General features: G+C 37.9%; 1 protein-coding gene across 1 annotated transcript in view; it reads left to right on the forward strand.

Annotated features, from left to right (window-relative positions):
* The window catches only part of LOC124593995, an 81,106-nt gene extending 67,420 nt beyond the window's left edge, over positions 1-13,686 (forward strand). Inside the window, exon 6 of the mRNA XM_047132346.1 lies at positions 13,339-13,686. The gene's annotated coding sequence lies outside the window, so the exon portion shown is untranslated. The remainder of the gene's footprint in view (positions 1-13,338) is intronic.
* The last annotated feature ends 904 nt before the right edge of the window (positions 13,687-14,590 follow it).

Consider the following 14,590-nt stretch of genomic DNA (forward strand, 5'->3'; position numbering starts at 1 on the left):
AAAGATAGTCTTCATTAAACAAAACCATGCCCTAAGAATAACATGTGGAATGATTGCATCATGATCATTTGGTAGATAACAGTTTAAGAAGTCAGGTTTGTAACAACAGCATCTCATATGTCTAAAGGTATTTGAAGAGCTCTCTGTACATGCTGTAACAAATCCAAGAAGAGTGGTGGGTACATTCATCACTTGCTTAGGCTTTAGGAATTCACTCGATAAGAGGTGCTTCATGGGAGTGCACCATGCATTCTGTGAGTGAGAAATTTACAAAAACAGTGATTCACTGACTGCAGTGACTGCATGATGTAAATGATGCTTCAAGTGTTCCCCTCTTCTGAAAATTGATGAAAACGTTTGAGGAGACCAATTCAACACTTACCAACCTGAAATCCTGGTAACCCAGGTCATCAAGAATGGGCAAATCCATTGAGAGTGTAAATTGGTCTGTTCGTGATGATCCTAACTTCTCTATTTATAAGTGTGCTAGTTCTTTAAATGTGCATAGATCACCACTGCACCAAGTTCTGAAAAAAGACCTTAAACTGCACCCTCACAAAATCCAACTGGTGCAAGAATTAAAGCCTCAGGATGCTGGACACTGGCTGCAGTTCGCTAATGATGTGATTGAGTGCCATTAATTTAACATCATCTTGTTTTCTGATGAGGCTCATTTTCACTTGAACAGTCACATCAATAAGCAAAATTGTCACTTCTGGAGTGCAACAAATGCTAAACAGAAACACAAGAAACCCCCTCATTTGCCAAAAGTTACTGTAGATGTTGTGATGTTGACTTGAGGAATGACTGACTCATACTTTTTTGAGGACGAGAGTGATCATGCAGTTGCAGTGAATTCGGATCATTATGTGACAACATTAAATGATGTTTTGGTGCCTGAATTGCAAAACTTTCCAGTTATAACCAAAGAACATGGTTTCACCAAGACAGAGCCGCAACCTAAATGTCCAATGCACCTACACTGCGAGTTTGTGAAATTTTCCCTGCTAAACTGATCTCCAGGACGGGTGACAAAATTGGTCACCACACAGTTCAGATGTGGGCCTCATGGATTTTTTATTATGTCAGATCTAAACTGTATGTCAATAATCCAACTTCTCTGAAGAAAGTGAAAGAAAATTTCTGCAGCGAAGTGGCGGCCATCCTAGTTTCTATATGCCGAGCCAAAATGCAAAATTTGTTCATCATTTAAATGGGTGCCATAGGCATGCTCCCTTGTGGTTAAATGGCATTATTTTCAAGCTGTATATTTCAATAGTAAATATTCTGTCAATAGACCTCAACCTCTATTTTATTTTGACACATCAAATATAAACTTTCTTTTGAGATAACCTTTCTTCACTCATAAAATTTGTTCTAAAATATCAGTTACATTTAAGAAGTAGTAGTGTCTACATCTACAGATACTTCTACAGCTGTAGTGACAACAATAGAAACAAATTATTTTCATGGTTTTAAAGTCATGTTTTGCATCAGAATAATGCTACAATTAAAATCCTTGATCATTTATGTAATGGTATAAAATTCCTGACAGGCGGTGAAGCTTGAATTGAAAGTCAGCTAAAAAGGTTCCAAGTTTGTTGGAGCTGTCATTTTCCACAAAATCTATGAAAAAGGTAAAACTGTAATCAAACTAGAGGACAGATTGAATACCACAGTGGTTTACTAGTAATGGTTGCATCACAGGTGGTATGCATTGCCTTTTAACTGACTTACCCAGCCTGTTGTAAGGGTGCTTTACAATGTAAAGTGGGCTCTGAAGCACAATGTAACTCAGTATTTTCCAAAAGGTATATAAAGGCATTTATCTGTAAATAAACCATACTTTTCTTCTGGACAGCTCCTGCTTCTCCAAAGATGATTACTTTTTTAGAAGTTTCACGCTTAGTTCTCTTATTAGTTTTTTTCCTCAAGTTATGTAAACCCAGCTGCAAATGGCCAGCTTCAACAACATTTAAATAAAAATTACTTAAATGGCCTGCAAACTGACTTTTTCCATGTTGTTGCAATACACAATAGAAAATAGGAGCAGCAACAGCACACACTCTTGTTGTGTTTGTCAAAGTTCCTCAATGATATAACCAATTCTGGGTTAACACAGCTGTTAGCCATGTGAACAAAGAGTTGAGGGAATTGCTTTCGGCTGAAACAAAGTCTCATATATGTGCTGTGCTTCTTGCTGCAACTGGGAAATGGGGATATACTAATCATGGCCTTTACCTAAATAGGATGGGTATGTAAAGATTAGCTGAGCACCTTGCTAAAAGTGTAAGGGTAGCCACAAGCACACAAGAAAAAATTCTTGTGATTACTGGAATCAAAGGGACACTTTTTTCTAGGTTAGAGCCAGGTTACAGACAGAAAGTATTGAAAGAAATTAGAGCAGTAAAGACCATAACAAATGTGACAGTTTCCAAAAAAATAAAATTAACTTGCTTAGTCATAATGTTAAAGGATTGAAATACAAAATAGATTGTATGCTTAGAAGGCAAGGAAAATACTGAAGGAATAGGTGTTCAGTGCCTGCCTGACCACCACGTAACCACAGGGATGAAGAAGTTAAATATCAGGGATTATAGACTTGCATCATTTTCATGTAGAATTAACATGGAAAAATGAGGAGTTTTAACATATGTAAAAGTTGGACACAAAGTGAAAAATATTGAAAGAAATAGATTTTGCATTAATAAGAACCTAGAAACATGTGCTTGTGAGTTGTTACTGCAGAACCCTTTTCTGCTAATTGTAACAGTCTACAGGTCCCCTCTAGGAAACTTTCAGCTATTTATGAGATATTTAGATGCATTATCTGTCAGAAAGGAAGAAACAGTTAGTAGTTTGTGGGGACTGCATGCAGATTTCTTAAAAGATATGAACAGGAAAAATGAACTATAATTATTATTTGGATGGTTTAGTCTAATTTCAATAGTCAATTTTCCAACTTGTGTGCAGCAAATTTGTAGAACACTGATTGATAGCATTTTCAAAGACAGTGCTCACACTGAAACAACACCCAATTAATGGAAATAAACAGTATGGCATCTTGCAACTTGGAAGCATGTTCATACAAAGCAGTGAGGTTTATTAATGAGAACAGGATACAAAGTTATAAGAGGAAACTAAAAGGGGTGGTAAGAATGACATATATGTTAATGTCAAATTCAATTTATTCCATAGTAAATTTGTGTCACTATTTGAAAGTTGCTTTCCTAAAAAGTTATCCAAAAGATACATAAAAAAGTAAGCCATGGATAATTAAGGAAATTGAAATCTCATGAAAGAAGAAGAAGAGGAAAATTTAAGCAGAGGCCAGAGTTAGTCAAGATCCAACATTACTTGTGGACTACAGAAAATATTGTAGTATTTAAAGGAAAGTTGTTAACATCCAGTCCTGATAGAGATAAATAATGCAGATAACAAGATTATATCTAAAAACAAAGATGATGTAACTTACCAAATGAAAACGTTGGTATGTTGATAGACACACAAACACACAAACAAAATTCAAGCTTTCGCAACACACGGTTGCTTCATCAGGAAAGAGGGAAAGAGAGGGAAGCCTATTTATGGGTCGCTTCTTGGTTACCCAGGCCTGCCAACCCAAAGTTTGGTACAGATTTATTGATGACATCTTCATGATCTGGACTCACAGTGAAGAAGAACTCCAGAATTTCCTCTCCAACCTCAACTCCTTTGGTTCGATCAGATTCACCTGGTCCTACTCCAAATCCCATGCCACTTTCCTTGACGTTGACCTCCATCTGTCCAATGGCCAGCTTCACACATCCATCCACATCAAACCCACCAACAAGCAACAGTACCTCCATTATGACAGCTGCCACCCATTCCATATCAAATGGTCCCTTCCATACAGCCTAGGTCTTTGTCGCAAACGAATCTGCTCCAGTCCTGAATCCCTGAACCATTACACCAACAACCTGAAAACAGCTTTTGGATCCCGCAACTACCCTCCCAACCTGGTACAGAAGCAAATAACCAGAGCCACTTCCTCATCCCCTCAAACCCAGAACCTCCAACAGAAGAACCCCAAAAGTGCCCCACTTGTGACAGGATCCTTTCCGGGACTGGATCAGACTCTGAATGTGGCTCTCCAGCAGGGATACGACTTCCTCAAATCCTGCCCTGAAATGAGATCCATCCTTCATGAAATCCTCCCCACTCCACCAAGAGTGTCTTTCCGCTGTCCACCTAACCTTCGTAACCTCTTGGTTTATCCCTATGAAATCCCCAAACCACCTTCCCTACCCTCTGGCTCCTACCCTTGAAACCGCCCCCGGTGTAAAACTTGTCCCATGCACCCTCCCACCACCACCACTCCGGTCCTGTGACCCGGAAGGTGTACACGATCAACAGCAGAGCCACGTGTGAAAGCACCCACGTGATTTACCAACTGACCTGCCTACACTGTGAAGCTTTCTATGTGGGAATGAGCAGCAACAAACTGTCCATTCGTATGAATGGACACAGGTAGACAGTGTTTTTTGGTAATGAGGATCACCCTGTGGCTAAACATGCCTTTGTGCATGGCCAGCACATCTTGGCACAGTGTTACACAGTCCGGGTTATCTGGATACTTCCCACTAACACCAACCTATCAGAACTCCGGAGATGGGAACTTGCCCTTCAATATATCCTCTCTTCCCGTTACCCACCGGGCCTCAACCTCCGCTAATTTCAAGTTGCTGCCGCACATACCTCACCTGTCATTCAACAACATCTTTGCCTCTGTACTTCAGCCTCGACTAACATCTCTGCCCAAACTCTTTGCCTTTACATATGTCTACTTGTGTCTGTATATTTGCGGATGGATATGTGTGTGTGTGTGTGTGTGTGTGTGTGTGTGTGTGTGTGTGTGTGTGTGTGTGTGTGTGTGTGTGTGCGAGTGTATACCTGCCCTTTTCCCCCCCAAGGTAAGTCTTTCTGCTCCCGGGACTGGAATGACTCCTTACCCTCTCCTTTAAAACCCACATCCTTTCGTCTTTCCCTCTCCTTCCCTCTTTCCTGATGAAGCAACCGTGGGTTGCAAAAGCTTGAATTTTGTGTGTGTGTTTGTGTTTGTCTGTGTGTCTATCAACATACCAACGCTCTCGTTTGGTAAGTTACATCATCTTTGTTTTTAGATATATTTTTCCCACGTGGAATGTTTCCCTCTATTATACAGGGTGTTACAAAAAAGTACAGCCAAACTTTCAGGAAACATTCCTCACACACATGTGGACATGTGTCCGGAAACGCTTACCTTCCATGTTAGAGCTCATTTTATTACTTCTCTTCAAATCACATTAATCATGGAATGGAAACACACAGCAACAGAACGTACCAGTGTGACTTCAAACACTTTGTTACAGGAAATGTTCAAAATGTCCTCCGTTAGCGAGGATACATGCATCCATCCTCCATCGCATGGTATCCCTGATGCGCTGATGCAGCCCTGGAGAATGGGGTATTGTATCACAGCCGTCAACAATACGAGCACGAAGAGTCCCTACATTTGGTACCGGGGTTGCGCAGACAAGAGCTTTCAAATGCCCCCATAAATGAAAGTCAAGAGGGTTCGGGTCAGGAGAGCGTGGTGGCAATGGAATTGGTCCGCCTCTACCAATCCATTGGTCACTGAATCTGTTGTTGAGAAGTGTACGAACACTTCGACTGAAATGTGCAGGAGCTCCATTGTGCATGAACCACATGTTGTGTCATACTTGTAAAGGCACATGTTCTAGCAGCACAGATAGAGTATCCCATATGAAATCATGATAACGTGCTCCATTGAGAGTAGGTGGAAGAACATTGGGCTCAATCAAGACATCACCAACAATGCCTGCCCAAATGTTCACAGACAATCTATGTTGATGACGTGATTGCACAATTGCGTGCGGATTCTCGTCAGCCCACACATGTTGATTGTGAAAATTTACAATTTGATCGCGTTGGAATGAAGCCTCATCCCTACAGAGAACATTTGCACTGAAATGAGGATTGACACATTGTTGGATGAGCCATTCACAGAAGTGTACCCATGGAGGCCAATCAGCTGCTGATAGTGCCAGCACACGCTGTACATGGTATGGAAACAACTGGTTCTCCCATAGCACTCTCCATACAGTGACGTGGTCAACGTTACCTTGTACAGCAGCAACTTCTCTCACGCTGACATTAGGGTTATCGTCAACTGCATGAAGAATTGCCTCGTCCATTGCAGGTGTCCTCGTCATTCAAGATCTTCCCCAGTTGCGAGTCATAGGCTGGAATGTTTCGTGATCCCTAAGACGCCAATCAATTGCTTCGAACGTCTTCCTGTCAGGACACCTTCATTCTGGAAATCTGTCTCGATACAAACGTACCGCACCACAGCTATTGCCCCGTGCTAATCCATACATCAAATGCGCATCTGACAACTCCGCATTTGTAAACATTGCACTGCAAAACCACGTTCGTCATGAACACGAACCTGTTGATGCTACGTACTGATGTGCTTGATGCTAGTACTGTAGAGCAATGAGTCACATGTCAACACAAGCACCGAAGTCAACATTACCTTCCTTTAATTGGGCCAACTGGCGGTGAATCGAGGAAGTACAGTACATACTGACCAAAGTAAAATGAGCTCTAACATGGAAATTAAGCATTTTCGGACACATGTCCACATAACATCTTTTCTTTATTTGTGTGTGAGGAATGTTTCCTGAAAGTTTGGCTGTACCTTTTTGTAACACACTGTATAGATAACAAGATTAAAACTATATGGGACATTGTCAAACTGGGAACAGGACAGCCAGTCAGTGAACAGGATTCCATAACAATTAAACTAAATGACAATGTTGTCATAAATACTTTTAACAATCCCTTTCTAAATATAGCAGCAAATGTAAGACTAAATGGTTCCATTGAAGAAGCAAGAGAATATATCATAAATTTCATTCCACAAAACTTTAAGCAACTAGTAGTAGCACCAGCATCCTTCACTGAAGCTACTGCAATTATAAAAATTTGAAAAAAAAAAAGCTCTCGCAGGTTTGATGCAATTTGAAACTGAATTCTGAAAAGTAATTCCAAATTAGTAAGTAATTTGGTGATAGATGCAATGCACTGCTGACAGAGGTGATTTCTCCAGATAGGTTAAAATATGCAATTATTAAACAGCTTCATAAGAAAGGTGACAAGACTGACAGACTTAAACAATTATCATCCAGTTTCCTTACTGACATCTTTTTCCAGAATATTAAAAAAAAATGTACTCAAGAGAAGCTGCACACTTAACTGGAAACAATTTAGTTAGCATATCACAGTCTGGATTCCAAAAGGTTGCTTGAATGAGAATGCAATTTATACACTCATAATAATATATCACCAGTTGGTATCTTTGTGATCTCTCCAAGGCCTTGGTGCTAAAGTTTTATGGAATTTATGGATTTTCAGACAACTGGTTTGAATCGCTTCTGTAGCGGAAAGCAGCAGGTTGTGCTGAATAATTCAGACAATGTTGGAAAGGTAGAAAATTTGAGTAGTTGGGGTAAAAGTCATAAAGGATGTCCCACAGGGTTCAGTTTTTCGTCCACTCATATTTCTTATGCATTTGAATGATTTTCCACTTAATGCTCAACAAGCAAGAAAAATTGGTAGTTTCTACAGATGATACTAGTATTATAATAAATCCCATTAGAGAGAAAGCAATAGAAGAGTTAAATGATATTTTCCAGAGCTATTAAATGGTTCTATGAAAATGGAAAAACACTATGTTCAGTTCTGTACAACAAATAGTCATACCAACAACTGGTGTAGCACATGAACTGGAGGCAGTGTGTGGGGTAGAATGCTCCAAATTTTTTGGGTGTACATATTGATGAAAACTTGAACTGGAAGAAGCACATTACTGAGCTTCTCAAAAAATTTTCATCTACTTTTGCTCTTCATACAATTGCCCTAATCTTGGAAATGAATACATCAATCTCCTGATATATTTTACATATTTCCACTCAATAATGCCATATGGAATAATTTTCTGAGGTAACTCATCACTTAAAAAGGAAGTACTGACTGAAAAAAGCAAGCAGTGAGAATAATATGTGCTATGCACCCATGGAAGTCATGTAGGTACCTCTTGAAAGAACTAGGCATTGCACTGTCACAATGCATATTTTTGCTAATGAAATTAGTCATATATAATCCATCACAGTTTGAGAAGAACAATGATGTACATACACTGGAGGGAAAAATGATTTCTAATATCCATTCTTATAGCTGTCAGAGGTTCAGAGATGAGTTCAATATGCAGGAAAAAAAATTTTGATCATTTGTTTAATTATGTATGAGGGTGAGTCAAATGAAAACCTTAAATTTGTAATAACAAATCAAAATTTCGCGCTGTTATCCTGTAAGCTGGTAAGCATGCTACAAACAGCATGCAGAATGGCATGTAGGTGGCAGCATAGTGCAGATGCACACATACTGTCGCAATATCAGTATAAAGATGGCCGCTCAACTTGCGACTTGCACCAGGGCAGAACAGCATTCTGTTATTCGGTTTTTAAATAGTGAAGGTGTGAAATCTATTGAAATTCATCAACGAATGAAGGTTCAGTACGGTGATGCTTGTTTGTCAGAGCAGCAAGTCTATGAATGGAGTAGGAAGTTCGCAAATTGTGTGACTTCAGTGGAAGATGCTCCTTGTCCAGGTGGGGCACAATGAGTTGACTCCACAGAACATTGCAGCAGTTGAAGCCATAGTGAAGGAAAACCGCCGAGTGACACTGAATGACACTGCAGCATGTTTACAGATTAGTCAGCACACCACATTGTGCATGATGTGCTCCAGTTTCACAAAGTGTCTGCAAGATGGGTGCCACAGCAGCTGACTCCTGAAATGAGAGAACAATGTGTTGATGCTTGTGAAGAACTTCTTTGGCGCTTTGAACAAGAAGGTGATGGCTTCCTTGCAAGAATCATTACTGGGGATGAAACCTGGGTTCACTTCCACCAGCCGGAAATGAAGAGAGCAAGCACGGAATGGCGCCATTCCTCATCACCAAAACCAAAGAAGTTTCGAACAGAACCATCAGCAGGGAAGGATATGCTGATTTTCTTTTGGGACAAAAAAGGTGTCATTTTGGAGCATTACAAGCCTAGAGGGACCACTGTGACCAGTGCATCATACACAGATCTCATAAAAAATCATGTGCGGCCTGCAATCAAATCAAAGCGACGTGGATTACTGTCAGCAGGCGTCCTTTTGCAACATGAATATGCAAGGCCCCACACTGCCCGTACAACAGTTGCAACAATCACAGACCTGCATTTTGAGTGTCTTCCTCATCCACCATACTCACCAGACCTTGCCCCAAGTGATTTCCATATGTTTGGACCACTCAAAGACGCAGTGGCAAGAATGAAGTTCCATTCTGATGAAGAGGTACACCATGTGGTGCACGAGTGGTTGCGCGGACTACCAAAAGAATTTTTTTTCTGAAGGAATTTATGCACTTTGTAAGCAGTTGAGGATTTGCATTGAGCATGGGCAAGATTATGTTGCCAGCCGCTTTGGCCGAGCGGTTCTAGGCGCTTCAGTCCAGAACCGGGCGACTGCTATGGTCGCAGGTTCGAATCCTGCCCTGGGTATGGATGTGTGTGATGTCCGTAGGTTAGTTAGGATTACGTAGTTCTAAGTTCTAGGGGACTGATGACCTCAGATGTTATGTCCCATATTGCTCAGAGCCATTTGAACCATTTGAGATTATGTTTAAAAATGATACATCTTCGTACCACTTCTGCACAATAAATAATATTTAAAAAAATATTTAAGGTTTTCATTTGACTCACCCTCATAAAATGTCTTGACAGGTAGTGAAGCAAGTTTTAAATCTAATTAAAATCATTTCTCTTGGACAACTCCTTTTATTCTATTGATGAATTTCATTTTAAAAAACTGGTTTTTAAGTGTGGTTGCATGATTACGAATAAAATGGCAATGCATCCATTAATGTTAATACTATTCATGTATACATATCCTGTAAACTGACTTGTTCCACATAATTTCAATAAAAGAGTCATTCAAATGGTCTATTAACTATTAATTACTATAAATTAACTATTTTCCAAATGACTCCCATACTGCAAATTGATGTGTTCCATGTTGTTACAGTATATTGTGCAAATGACTCCTGTAACTAGAATACAAATCATATTGCAATAAGCCTCAAATAAATTACCTGTTCTGTGGGACTTCTGTTGAGAATTTCAAACGATACTGATGATGTCCCAACAGAAACTAGCTTCTTCAGTGAACAATTTCAAGGCAATTAATTAACAGTTAACAGTATTCAAATCACAAAATTGTTGTTATTTCAATGGTATTTGGGGCTCAAAATAGATGAAAATTGCACAAAAACCTGCTAATGTAACATTAGCCTCAACTTTTCTTTGTTGAATTGCAACAAATTTACTAACCCCTTCACTTATAATCCCTTGTGTGACTCAGATAGGGTATTTGGGGCCAATGCGATTATCATGACCCTTGCCCATGGTACATCAGCGGGATGAAATGTAAACTGCACGGACCTGGCAGTCATGACTTGAGACATGCCCAACTACACACAACACAGGCCAGGCTTGTGACAGATTCTCATTATCTATTTGAATCACACTCACCTACGTATCACTGTAGTTCACATTCACACGCAAAAAAAAAAAAAAAAAAAAAAAATGACAACATTGAGTTATTTTCATAATTCTGCTACCAACTGTGGAATAATGTCATCATATGTCTTGTATGAGGAAATACAGGTGATTAGTTATTGAGAATGATACCACTGATGGTCAACTACCAAAGCTCTGGATTTGGAAATAAATATGAAAGTCTGAAACTATGGAGCTATGTAATGACTTGTGGCATAAAAGAGATAAACTTACCTGGTAACATTTTCTGGGAGAATATTGTAACTGAGACACACTCATATGCAGAACAAATATGAAAAAATTCAAACAGAATACAAAGAATAGACAACAAATGATTTCCTGTGGATTGTATAAAATTAAAAGATATTTTGCATTGTCCATAATAATTGTGCAGAGGAAAAACCAAGAATTCAACTGAATTGGTCAAAGGGGGCTGATATAGAAACACCCATATTTAGAAGAACAATGCAACTAAAATATGTATCTGTAAATTACAAGATGTCTACACTTTGCAATTAATGATCTGGGTGCCAATACAGACAAACCGAGAAAAATAAGACCCGTCACCAAGTATCTGAATCAAAAACTTGAACGAAGTGTATGCATGAAATATAATTGATGCATACATTACAAACAATTCAGTCCATAAAAAGGCATGATTTGGTATTAAATTTTACAAATTATGTGAGCCAGATTCAGGTTATTGCTATGGCTTTAAAATATATATAGGCCATGATAAGATGAATTGTGATGATAGTGCCACTGAAGAGTTGGCTAAGAGCTACTACCCCAGTCAACAGATTTCAGTGGCACTATCATCACAGTTTACCTTACCATGGCCTATATATATTTTAAAGCCATAGCAATAACTTGAGAACACACTTTATATCTAGAGAATTGATACTCAACACCAAAATTATTTATGACACTATTGCACAATTACAAAACAAATGTCATTGTACATGTGAACAGAAAGAATATGTCAAAAGCTTTCTGTAAATTAAAATTAAAGTTGGGAGAATACAGAATGAGGAGCTGCAATTGAATACTCACTGTAAAATGGAAACGTAAGTGAGATATTTGTATAATGATGACAAAACACAAAACAGTAGGAATGATTACACAATAATCCAATCATACTATTAAGCTGAGTTGTATTATTGAGTACAACTAGAGAATAACTGAAATTGATCACCAAGTCAAAATAACAGCATGCTTCCCAGTCATGAAAAAAAATTTGGTTTTATCTGTTAAATATTGGTCTTTTCAATCTGTACATTTTGTGCAACAAAATAAATAACAGGGAATAAACAAAGTTACATTGATTATAGGATTGAAATAACAAATTATTTCTGAAGAAGATACCAAAACCAGATTGTAAAGGACAAGAACGAATATCATATGGAGATATATTAGAGAGCTTGTACATGAAAAATTGGGCCCCTTTTCCCAAGCATATTGATCCAATGGGATCAAAATCAAGGAAATCAAGTTCGTATGAAAAATAAAAAACTTAGTGAAAAAACATGGGAATGCAAGAGAGGCTAAGTTCCATTAAATGTACCCACATGTTTCAAACAATATCACATCTTTGAAGATTATTGATTTGTGTTGTTGCTTTTTGTAAGAGTGCTAATTATGTGAATTGTGGATGTAGTCAGGAATTGGAAATAAATTGTACAGATTTATATTATATGGTATTGATTGAAATAAATCTTTTTTGGTACTTCTAACACAGTTATTATATGATGTTGTTATTACGTATCAAATATTTCACAGAATTAAATCAGTTGGATCTTACACACATACTCACATTCCACAATTGGTGTGTGATTGGTACAATGTCAGGCCGATCCATAAGTGGTGTGCAATTGGTACAATGTTGGATCAATTTGCTGAACAGTGGAATGGCTGGAAGGCTGGACAATCATGTTTGCATTTTGGCCCCAGGCCATTGGAACTTAAATCGTAGATTAGGGTGTTATTGCTTCAACATGAGATTGATGACATCACTCACAGCATGCCCCATCATAGTCAGGCCTGTATTGCAGCCAGAGGTGGTCAAACCCCAAACTAATCACATTAACCAATTGTCGAAATATGTATGCAAATCCGTTAAGTTGGAAATAACTAAGAACATTTTTGTCTACCATTGTGCATGTTGCAGTTGTTTAAGTTCTGTATTTTATATTGTCTCTACTTTACTGTCATCTGTTTGTACTCTTTTGTGACAAAATAAATGCAACCTTGCAAAATTCCTGTTTGTTGCTTTAATTTTGGACATCAATGTATAAGAAATGTTTCAGTATACATCATGAAGTATTAATTAATTCTATTTCTATAAACTTAAGACAGTAACATAGTAAGTCAATATAATGAGTAAGCATTGTTTAAAGTGGATTTCTCCTGATTTTTAAAGAATAGTGTGGTATGCAAGGTGCAACAGACTGCCTATGTGCAGTAGTTAAAGAAAATATTTTTCCGTGTGGTCTCTGTGTTACAATTTCCCTAAACTGTACTTATCTAAATTCCTTAAAAGCCTGTGCCTGTTCAATATTTTCTATGATCCTTTGAATTGAGAGAAATATAACTGATGAAATGTTATTATTCTGTTTCATACATTGGCAGGTAGCTGACACCAGAGGAGGTCCTGTCTCCACAATTTGCATTACTTCAGTATAATTTTGAGGGAAATTAATTAATTTTTATTAAACATGAAACACATCTGTAATGATGTGGATCACTAGTCTTCCACTAACTATGTGTGTAGTTGAATAGGTGTAGTTGTGTGGGTAATTTTCCAAGAAATATATTTTAAGGTAATAATAGAAGTTCCAAATGAAAAGATTGGAAGAATGTGATATTTTACTTATGTGTTATAATTTTTTAAGAAAATATAATCAATGTCTTATATTTATAGGTAACAATGTAAAATAATTTATGTTAAAGAAAATAAAAAATAACAATATTGTGATACTATTGCATTGAAGTGAACGCTAAATAAACTGTTTCTACTGAAAATCTAACGCAGGAGACACAACTTTAGCACTACTTTTTACCTACTTACAGATAGTGACTATCCGATTTATGTAATAACTATGATACTGAAAATCTGAGAAAAGACAAACAGTTAGTGTATTTTCTCTTATATCATACCATCAGGCATTACGTACTGATGGAAAGAGAAAACAAATATGATACAATGTGAAAATAACTACAAAGAAAAGCATCTCTAAACAGGGCCCCAATAAGGACAAGGTATAAGAAAATCCTAGTTACCAAATATCAGTATTCTATATGATTAAAACTACTGCTCATTGAATTATCTGCAGAGAAAAATTCAGCCCCACTTTTCTCACTGTATATGTCTCTTGCAGAAATATCTTTTGGTGTTGCAATGTAACCACTTTGCTGGGGATGTATGTTGTCAACAGAATATAATTCAAAGTAAATATCTTTACAAAATATTAATTTTGAAGACTGTTGCTGAAATGTAATATGTTCTTGAAATGTGGTGGGTGCAATTCAGTTTGTTCAAAATAATAAATGTTGACCACAACTTATCATCATTTTGTTGCTTCACTGCACATGATGTTTCCTGTAAGAGTCATACAGGGTGTTTCAAAAATGACTGGTATATTTGAAACGGCAATAAAAACTAAACGAGCAGCGATAGAAATACACCGTTTGTTGCAATATGCTTGGGACAACAGTACATTTTCAGGCAGACAAACTTTCGAAATTACAGTAGTTACAATTTTCAACAACAGATGGCGCTGCAAGTGATGTGAAAGATATAGAAGACAACACAGTCTGTGGGTGCGCCATTCTGTACGCCGTCTTTCTGCTGTAAGCGTGTGCTGTTCACAACGTGCAAGTG

Source organism: Schistocerca americana, chromosome 2 (genome assembly GCF_021461395.2).
Source record: "Schistocerca americana isolate TAMUIC-IGC-003095 chromosome 2, iqSchAmer2.1, whole genome shotgun sequence".
NCBI lineage: Eukaryota > Metazoa > Arthropoda > Insecta > Orthoptera > Acrididae > Schistocerca > Schistocerca americana.